Below are 11133 nucleotides of genomic sequence, written 5' to 3' on the forward strand. Positions count from 1 at the left end.
GGGTGATCGTACGTCTATCGCTGAACGACCCCGTCTTCCGCAAGATCCGGTTGTCGAACTCGCCGCGCCGGACGTCGCGGAACGACGGCGCGTCGAGGTCGCGCGGCAGAACGCGACGGCGTTTTACTGCCGCTCAATCTTTCGTTTTCCGCTTCTAATTGCAAGCTCTTTTTACAGTCGCGTCCGTAACGTGGCATCTTAAACTTTTAGGACCGTAGAGATTCGCGAATTTATCGCGGTACGTGCAGTACAGGGACTTGTGGTCTTTCTCTGCGCTCTTTGTGTCACGCGATGGGATTAGTATCTAAGAGCCACAAATGCGTGAAAGAATAGGAAGATAGACGAGTTTGTTGTCAATCCGACCATTTTGACCTGCTCCTCCCGAACTAACCAGCAAGTCATCTTACGTCGGGTCTGAAAGGTATTAGGTATTTACGAACGTTCGAAGCGCAGATTTTACGGCGTTCACGGTCACTGCGATAGTAGGTGCCGCCATTAGACGGCGCATCGTCTGTAAGAGAAAGCCACTCCGGAACCACAGCTATGGGAGCATCGAGTTGAAGGTGACCAGCCGACGTCCACGGCTCCTGGTCGCTGGCCGACCATCGGACACTTCGACTAGCAACGCCGGTGTGCAAAGTTAATTAGTTAATTATCGATCGAACCTGCGGGACTCGCCGGCCGTGTTCGAATTAATCTCGAGACATCGAATTTCCAACGCACGCCCCTCGATTTCCCTTTGCGCCGCCGATGCATTATGGATATTTACGGTGCTCCGCGGCGCGGACGGGTCGGGATATCGATACCGCGGTGCGCTTTCCTCCTCGGTCACGTTTTATTCCCGAAAATAATGAAGTACGAGCTCTTTCGTTCCGCCCGCAGCTAATACCGTCGCGAGAAAACGGTCTCCGATGATCTCGAGTCGCGCGGCACGTCTCCGAATCATTTTTCCTCCAGCCGGGGAAATCAATTTACCGCGAGAAGCACCGGTTGCGGTCGTTTGATCACGCCCCGCTACGTGACGGGTCGGGGCCGAAAATATTTTTCGATAATCGACGAATTCGGGGACACGGGGGAAAGCCGCAGGAACGTGATAAAGCGGCGCCGATTGCAACCGTGCTCGCGCGACGGAATCCCTCGCGTTCCGACGATCGGATTTTCCCGTTAAATGGGATCGATACGCGTCCTCGATCGTTACCATTAGACCGCGGACTTTTACGCGAATTCGAATCTCTAATATCTTTCCGCGTTCCGAGGATTCCGCGCAGCTCGCCGCTCTCGGGTTCCCTATAAACGCGTAAACATCCGCAGTCTAGTTATCGTCTTCGCGTTCGGGTAACGGGTAATTTTCTGCGCGAACGCGCCGCGAGCAGATTCGGTCCGGCGTCGCCGGCAAAAACGCGCGACCGAGTTTGTTTCGGCCGATTCGCCCGATCCGATTGCGCCGTACTTCGGAGCAGCGTTATGAGCTTGCACTTCTCCGCGAAGTTCTTGCTCCCATTTGGTAGGCGGTAACGCAAAACCGACCGACCGGTTTCGAACCGTGTCACGGAGATTCCTTGCTCTTGTAACACGGTCCAGCGAAAGTTTAACGACCCGTTGTTCGCGAGTTACATTCCCAGGCTCCGCCGTGTTCCGCGTCTCGTTCCCGAATTGTAATTCCCCGCGCCGACCCGGACACGCGAACCGTGAACTTCCACCGATAGAACGGCGGTGTGCCCTCGATCATAGAAAACTCGTGTCCGACCGGCCGCAACCTTTCCGCCTCTTAAACGGCCGGCGTAGAGCGCGTGCGAGCCGCGCGAAAAACTGCCGGTCGCATGTCTCGGGCACAATGTCTTAATCGGTGCCGCATTGAAATTCAAACGGTCGGCAGCGAGATTTTTATCCGGCTCGCGGCGGCGGCGGTTTCACCCGCCGGATCCTACTAGACCAGTTTCTTGCAAAAGTCTCGCCGTAAAATGTTTCGTGACGTATTTATAGAGGATTATCGCATATCTAAACAATATGTATCATTCCGCCGGCGGAGAACGTATAATTCTCTCGCAATCGGCCACGCCAGGGAACATAAAGCTTACCCTCGTCCCTCCGACGTCTCAGATCGTTAACCCTTTTATGCTCGCCGTTACTCGAAAAAGCTTCGCGCCCTTTAGATATGTAAATAGCCTCGTTAACGCCGCGAAATACGGATCGTTCGGTAAACCACGGACGGCGATCCGCCGCCGGAAACGTCGCGTTCCTTCGTTCTAATTAGAGTGCCGCTCGCGATACGCCGTCCATCATCCCTTGTCCTCCGCTTTGAAGCGCGCCGCGTTTTTCCTTCCGCGTGATATTCGATGTTTTTTCCATTCCGCGCGGAAGGGAAGGGAAACACGGAAACAAACGGTGGCGTGAGCTCGGCGAAAAGGAAAATAGAAATTTTTTAATTAACTCCGCTCCGCCTTCATAATAATTTGTTGCGGGCTACAGTGTACTCGGTAAATGTAGCCGCCGCAATAAAATTTGAGCGTAAAAGGGTTAAGCTTTCGCAGCGTTTAGATGATCTGAAAGGCAGGGGCCGCACGGGGTTGGTCGGCCGGCGTTTCTCGCTCGCTCGCTCGCTCGCTCCCTTTGGAATTTCATTAGCCGAGTAAAATTCCCGGGCAGCGTCGGAGATCTCCTCGAGGATACTCGCTAATTAGCCTTTGTATTTTTCCAGGCGATAATCTACCCTGCCCTCCCCGCGGAGCGTGCCCTCGCCGGCTGGTTTCTTGGTAGACACGCAACCCTTTCCCGGAATGGCGCACCTCGGTGCCTCGCGGCTCTGAAAATGAAACGCGACCGCATTGACGGGGCCGGATAGTAGGGGGCTGTTTCGTGCCGATTGCGATATCGCGAAACGATATCCCGGCCCGGGCTGTTGCTTATCTAAATGACGCGCGATGCAACGTATTTTCTTAAAAGGATAAGGTAGGCAGCCGGCGCAAGGTAGAAGGTTGGCCTGGCGAGCGGCAGATGGTGCACCTTTACGGCCGGCCTCTATCTACAGCTATCTACCAGTGCTTATCGCCTCGACGCGGCCGGCGTACGCAGATCTCTCGATACGCTCAGCTGGAAAATGCCTTGTCGAGCTTTCGCGACTCCTCTACGTTTCTAACACGTTCGAGTCCCTAATGTCGTTCAACCGGTACCAGGACTGGTTAGCAACGATCACGGCGAGGCGCGAGGTAAATCTGTCCTAAGAACGATTTCGTCTACGAAACGTGTGGACGGTCGTTACTTGGTTTCTTTAGGCGACACCGTGACGGTAAAAATGAAAATTCCAAGAAGCCAAGAGTCGCGGGCGAGAAACGTTCGGGTGTTGCGAATTCGCGCGGCGGCGTGCACGTGTAACAATTAAGTAGAAGGGGAAAAAACGGCCCTCAGTTAGCCCCGGTTTTAATAACTCCGAAAAAGGAGCGGTAGCATTTTCTCGTAGGCGTCTAGGGCAATTTTATGAAAGCCGTACAGCGGAGAGGTCGGCGCGTATTCACGGTAGCGACTTTTTGTCTCGCTATGGTAAACAAACAGGACAAATTTAACTAATTTCGTATGCGCGGCGAGCTTAATTAACGCGGCGAAGTCGTTGAACAAAGCTCGGAAGTGTTTGCAGCTGCCGCTTTATAGCGGCCGCCGCTCTTACAAATATGAATAACTTAATGAACAAATGGAATGCGTTTAATGAGACCGCCCGGCCCGGATCCGCCCGTACAAGGCCGACATTCTTTCGCGAGATGAGGGGAAAAAAAATAGGCGAATCTTTATTTCGTTCGGGCCGGGCGTAAACACCGCCGCGGACAACAATGGCCCGTAGCCGACGCGTTTATTGCGTGCTCGCCGGAAAACAATGCCGTTCGATAAATACACAGGCCGTCCCTCGAATTTTCGTTAAGTTCGTTAGTAGTCGCGCGTCGATTGCGCACTCGCGCGCGCGCTCGCGTTCGTGTACGCCACTCTGCGCCCGGGACCTATGTTTTCGGATTTAATTATAAAATTACAACCGTCTGTTTGTCCGTCATCAATGATTCCGGATGACAAAATAATGAGACCGTTGAAGCAACGGGAGCCGCCGTCCGATTTGCAGCTGCGAAACGGTGTGCGCTCGTTAAATCGACCAATGAGCAACGCTAATGCGTTTCGACGTTCTTCGGTTGATGGATAAAAGCGGCTGAACGAGCTTTCGCGCGGTGCCACGGCGCGCGGAGTCGCCCGGAATTGTTTTAGACAACGCTCCCCCGGCTCCGTGTAATGGGACCGCCGTTTTACGCCCGCGATAACGAAGAGGTTCCGTTTTTATGAAAATGTTAATCGGAACGGCGAACTTCCCGCCCGAGAATACCCTTAATTTTTACTTTTGGCAGCCACGCGAGACTGCATACATATTTTCTCCGTCACGGCGAAATATGACGGGAATATAAAGGACGGCGAGCTTCACGTCGGCGCATAATATTACGCGGAAAATAAGACCAAGGAAGAGAGTCGCGTAACGTAATATCTCGCCGAAAATTGGAGCGGGCCGTGAGCCGCGGTGTCACTTAAAAAAATGGCAAAAATTCAGTGATACTCCAACCCCTTACGATTCCTAGATCGCGCTCCCGCGCGTCCCGATGATAAAGCAGTCGACATTGGTCATCCGCGTTATACGTTACACCGGGGAGCAGTTCCGCGGTACGGAGGTCGTGATCTCGCGGCTTATCTTCCAGGCGAAATCCTAAACCAGCTCTGCATTGAGCAATAACTTTAAACTGGTACCATTAATTTGACGCGATAAGCGCGCAGACCTTCTTCGCCGTATTTTTAAACGTCGGTTTCTTACCGTTTAGCAAAAACTCCGAGATCGTTTCCTTTCGAGCGCGTTGAAGTGAAGACGGAAACTGCAGTTAAACGCTTGGTCATCCTCGCATCGCAATTTTATCATCCCAACGACGCCGAGCTGCGGTACCACCGCAGCGTCCTGTAACGATCCTGCGATTCGATGGGAACGAGTGAAGCTTAATTGTCGCGTCCAGCTACAAAATGGGCCAATTAAACGGAAGGAGAGGAAGCAACGAGAAACGAAGCAGGACAAAGCGACCACCATAGCGAGCAAAGTCGGCACATAATTCTCGACATCTAGGTTCTTGCGATAATCGAGGACGGTCTTGTCGAGTACCAGCAGCAGCTCCGGCGTGTACGATTTGCCCCGGTTCTTAGATGGGTGGGCTCTCCGCGAGTCGGAAGCACGTTTGGCAATGGTTTCGGCCATATCGCCGGTGACGTTACAGAGAATCCCGCCGCCGGTTCCGCATTCGTTCGGTATCTTTTTGCAGACGACATGCGGGCGCTCCGCTTCTTTGGTGAAGTCGTGACCCGCCACCGGCTCGATCGTGCACCAGGATCGTCGTTCCGTTCGGATATATCCGGCCTGGAGATGAGAACACCGAGATTCCTCCTAGTCAGATTTATCTTACGCTTCGGAGAAGATCGCGATATTTGTTCGTTCCACTCGTTTGAAAGCCTTATCCGGCAGACTGCCTCCCGTAATCGATTTAAAATGTTGCTCCCTTGTTTCCATTTCCGTCTGGCCCTCGCGCAACGAGATTCGACCCGGTCGCTGCGAATACACTTATTTCCCGGCGCGGAAAATCTTTGGATTCGTCACTCTGACACTCCACCATGATACATGGGAGTCGATGGATTGTATCAGCACCTTAACACGTTGAATGCCATGGGGGTCACCGGTGACCCCCAACCAAATCGAGTTACTATAGTTCATTTAATCAAACGATGATTATTTGGAAACATTTCTATATTATAAATAATGTTACCTAATGCAATGCCATTCAGCTACATCAACGTGCAATAATAATGCAATTCAAACAAATAGTCTAATATTACATTTTTTCTATTTTGTGTTTTTTTGCTCTATGAAATTGTGCGGCAATCAACGTGAAATCTCGTTTTTATATAAAGACACTTAGCTATGCAACTTCGTTAATTACCACAGCACTGAAAAAATATAAAATTTGATTCGAATTGATTATCTGTTTAGAATATATTACATAACAATATGATATCTGAGTTTTTCTATGTACAGTGATATAAGTTGACCTCACTGAAAATTCATATCCGCGCAATTCAGTTTTCCGAAAATTAGCCGGTACGCAACGTGTTAATTTACTACCGGACGTTTCGATTAGCAAGCTTCGGAGAACAAGTTCGCACGATCTTCGAAGGATGAGTACTTTTATACAGGCAGGAAGCATCGTTTGTGTTTCAAAGGATCGCAGAATCCAAAGATGTGTTAATACGTTGACCATGAAAATTTTAAACATGAGAATTTTTGTATAATATCACTTGTTCTTTCGTAATGAAGGTAAACGGTACTCCAATTGGTTATTAATGGTTTAGTACCATTGTTCTTGGGTTACACTATTATTCAGTTAGGTATATCATTGAATATTTTGCTTCGTAATTGTCTTTAAACAGTTTCGAAGCTCCGATAATCTGTGGCCACCGTGGTTAATGTTAAGATTAAAACGAACAGGTCAAACTGACTCACTTAAGATTTTTGATTTCGCAAGTACTTAGACCATGAAAGCGTTTCTGCGAGAGATTTGAAATTAAATTTATGCATTTATACAGACACAAGACTAGGCAATCCTCCGAATTTCGTAAAATGTATCGTTCTAATTTTGACAAGAAATTAGAAATGAGTCACTCTAATTGCTCGGTAATTTTTATGTATCACTTATCCTTTCTACAGCAACGACACAAAGCAAGAATTGTTAATTCTCTGATATGAAAATTCTTGTATTACCCTATTATCTAGTCATTTACATTACGGAAAATTTGTATTCGAGACCAATTATCTTCCAAGTCATAATTATTACCTTGTAATCTGAGAATTCCGGTCATCAGTGACCGTGGCAGTCAAACTGTCAACGAGTCCACGGTACGCGAACAAAGTGCTGTTCGTCGTCCGATCATGAACGCCCAATGCCACTGAGAATCGCGTATTCGTGATTTCAAATCGTTCGAGAATTCGCATTCTCCAGACCCTCCTCGGCGACGGCGCCTGAACAATCCTCTCGAGTCTCCATGAATCCACTCGTTCTTAAATTTAAATTTAGCTCTTGAAAAAAATCCTCTTCCCCCTCTTAATTTTCGTCGGGTACATTATCACGGCCGGATGACTCGAGGGAGATTCTTTGCTCGCCTGGAGCAACTTGGCGATGATTCGGACGAAGCTCGAGGCGGTGTTCCTCGCCGCCGGTCTGCAAACGGTAGTGAACGGCGTCTTCGGGATCCTTATCCGTCTTCGATCGAGAAGGTACGCTTCAAGCGACGAGGTATCTGCTGCGACACGAACTTTCCATCCCAGCTGACTTTCCTCGATTCCTCCGATTAGCTCGGCGCAGCGCGTACGACGCTCTTAAAAAAATCAATTCGCCATTAACAACCAGCCTCGCCTCTCCACGATCGAACGCGAGTTCGATCGATTATTCGAAGGAAGTACCGATTTCCGCGCGGCAATTCGCGCCGCGTATGGAATGAAAAGAACCACGCCCAGCCTCGCCGTTCCTCTTCCATATCCCCGATTCTATCGCGCTTCAAGCGATTCCTCCGTGTTTAATTTTCTCCCGAGGACCGGGTCTCGTTTTATTTTCATATGAGAGCGACTACGCGCCCGGAAACGACGAACGAATCGTTCAGCGTTAACGAGTTCCCCGGGCAAAGACGAGACGAAACGAAACGCGCGAGGAAAAATATTTAACGTCCTCCCCATCGTTCCTCTAATTACGCGGCACGGCGGGAAGCGCGAGGAGCGATCGGCTGCGATTGCGTGACTCTATCGAACCAAAGAACATTGTCAAGCGAATCGGGATGACGAGGCGGTTTCTCGTTCGCTCGACCTAAAATTATCCGCCGGCATCGATTCCGCGTATCAAGCCGCGGATCGAACGTTTCAGAATACTTTATTTATTAAAGGGAGTGCCGGATCTCCTTTTGTCACCCATCGAACCGCCGAGAGAAAAAAAGGAACCTGTCACCGTTGCAGGGAGAAAGCTCGATGGTGTATTTTCCATCTCGGTGTAACTCTGTTTGCGCGCGCCGAGCTTCGACTACAATTTACGCGTCGTTCGTTTCGTTTCGTAGCGTTTTTGTTCGACGCCCGCGTATATGTATATATATATATATATATATATATATATACATATACGTATATATATATATATATACATACATACACACGTACGTGTATTCCGTCGCTTTGTAATACCCGACCTACTTCCGGCCTGTGTAACGAAAAATCTTGTGCGCGCGCGAGGCCGTGCTCGCGCTAATGAATCTGGTTTATCGCGGGAAGTGCTCTCCGCGGCTTAATTTCCCGGCCGTCCGATGACGGAGAAAAATTTCATCGCGTCCGCCTTCGATATCTTTTTGATTCCTGTGATCGCCGCCCGGCGCGATATTTAAATAACCCGGCCGCTTTGGCCGCGACCGGCGCGGCTCGCCGATACGCGTCGCGACCGGAAAATCAATTAGCGGAATATTATTCCACGCACAAAGTGGTCCCGCGCCGTTCTGCATAATCCGATTCCGAGTGGTTACCCTTTACCGTCTCGTCCCGATGCGCCAAGTATTCAGCATTTTTTAGCACCGCCGCCGGATAGCAAAGGTCCGAAAGGGGTCACGGAGCTTTGATTAAAATTTATAAACGCGCTGCTGAATATGTATTTAACGCTGTACACGGTTCATCTTACGGCGAAGCTGTCCTTTATCGTTGAAACTACCGAGCGATTCAATTGATCCATATACGTGTAGTCGTGCGTATGTCACCGGCAAACGTGTTTAACGTGGGCATTTTGTAAAATGACCGGGCATTGTGTCGAATGCCCGTTTGAGAAGGCATCGAGCGAAATGCTCGTGACAAGTTTCGGTCAATCCGTGAAACGTCCGGTTATTGTACAGAACGCCCGGAGGTTGGTCGATTTATTGCAACGCTCTGAAAAGGGAATTAAGGAATGTGTTTTTTATTGCGACGATGTATCCTTGGTGAAAATTTATTGAAGCAAGACAAAGAACTGTGGTACTCGGAATTACAGAGCTGGCCGGTAGCTCTGCGCAACCAAGACCTAACCAAGACTTAACCGTGGGCATTACATAAAATGTCCGGGCCATTCGTGAAATATCTCTCCATTATATACATTGTTCAAGAAATTGGTCATTCTACACAATGCCCGGTCATTCTACAAAATGCTCACGTTAAACATACTGCTCGCAACGTATATAAAAATCAGAAGGGTATCATTAAAACTCAAAGGTGGACATCAAATTTCTGTAAACGGTCAGTCTGTTTTATCTTTCAGTGTTACACGCCTTGAAATCTTTGGTTTTTCGTGGTTAGGGACAATCTATAGAGGGAGAATATGGAACGTACATCTTCGGTGATCGTTTGAAGTACCGATGAAAGTGTAGTCGTAGTGTATCAGCTCGTCGATGGAAAGATATGCGTCGAACGTCGGAAGTTAACGATCTGAAGCGTCGGGAACGTATTCGGATCGTGGCCAAAAAGTGGTTCCTCCGTGGACTAACTCGGTAAGTTCGAGTAGCGTCGGTGTGCCTTCTTTCAAGAAGTTTCGAGGAGGTTCGAGGAGGTTCGAGGAGGGAGAATCGATCGAGCGGACGAGCGCCGAATGAACTCGACGTGCAACGACATTATTGCGGGGCGGAGCGGCATTCGTAACGCGTCTGGTACGCGCCGGCACCTAGAAATCGGTGTCAACGCGTCGCCGGACGCAACATCGATAATAAAATCTCAATTTCGTTACCATTCGGGGCAGAACGGGCGGGATACGCTTTCCCAGCGCGTAACTGCGCCGTTCCTTCCACGCCGCGAAGATACCGAGCAGCACGACGCTACGGAAATAAAAAGGAAATATGGCAGAACGCGAGATATCTTTTAATTGCCGTTCCATGCACGTAGCGAACGAAGAAACGTAAATATCGGCTATACGATATCGCCGGGACTCCGGCCGGGAGCGGGGCGCGGAACGGCCGGACGAATATTGGGAAATCAAGAAATGAAATAAAATGGAACGAACGCATAAAATGCAATTTAAAATGCGAGTGTCGTCGGGCGGCTGAAAAAATAAATCAAATCCGAGCGGCGCCGGTGATTTCGAATGAATCGTAATTGATTGCCAGCCGGGAAGGAGCAATTGTTGATCATTTTCGGGGAATAATTGGAAGAAACTGAACGAATTCGAGATGTTGCGTGCCGGCGTTGAAACAACCGTCGGTTTTCAGCTCGCCCGTTCCCCGCGAGTACGAAATATGGCCGCCGCGCCTCGTCAAGACCCCGGGAAGCTTTTCTTTGATAAATACCGGTTACTTTGTCTAAGCGCGGCGAGCCGGCTGACAGAGGAAAGAACCGGCGACTACAAGCTACGCGCGATTCAACGTTGATTCGCCTAGCCCCGTGAAAATTCTTTCTCCGGTTTCACGAGGAGTTCCGAGCGCAAAGGCGTTCGTAATAACGAGCGCTCTTCTTCGAGGGCAACGTCGCGGGATGAAAGGTTCCTTGATCCCGGGGCGAAAAACGGATCTGTTAACGGGAAAGGCGAGGACGATGGAAAGCGCCGCCGTAATTTCCACGGGATCCTCTCGCGGAACAAATCTTTTCGATTTGGGGAACGCGGTACAGAGCGGAAGACAGTTTCCCGTTTTCCCTGGAAAAAGCTCGGGCATTATCGCGAAACGTGAATCGGGCGAAACGAATGGACCGACCGCCTATAAATCCTGCCGCGTAACCGGCAATCGGCATTCGGTCGCACGCCCCGTTGAAACGTTAATGAGTAGCCGGGCCGTTAAAATATTTTTCTGCGCGTCGCGACGCGGCGGCGGCCGCGTGCGCGCAGTTTATCATCGATTCCCGAAAAGTTACCGTTATGCATGCGCGCCGAATGTTTCGCTTTGATGAATCGCAATTAAAACTATCGGGCCGCTGCGCGTCCGCCCCTTCCCTCGCCGGGCGGGTTGAACGATTCGACGCCGGCGAATGGCGGGTGCCGCCATCGCGTAACCCGAAATAGCGTCGATCGATCTTACGGAGCGTTGTCTTTCCGAAGA

This window comes from Nomia melanderi, chromosome 10, assembly GCF_051020985.1.
Source record: "Nomia melanderi isolate GNS246 chromosome 10, iyNomMela1, whole genome shotgun sequence".
Lineage (NCBI taxonomy): Eukaryota > Metazoa > Arthropoda > Insecta > Hymenoptera > Halictidae > Nomia > Nomia melanderi.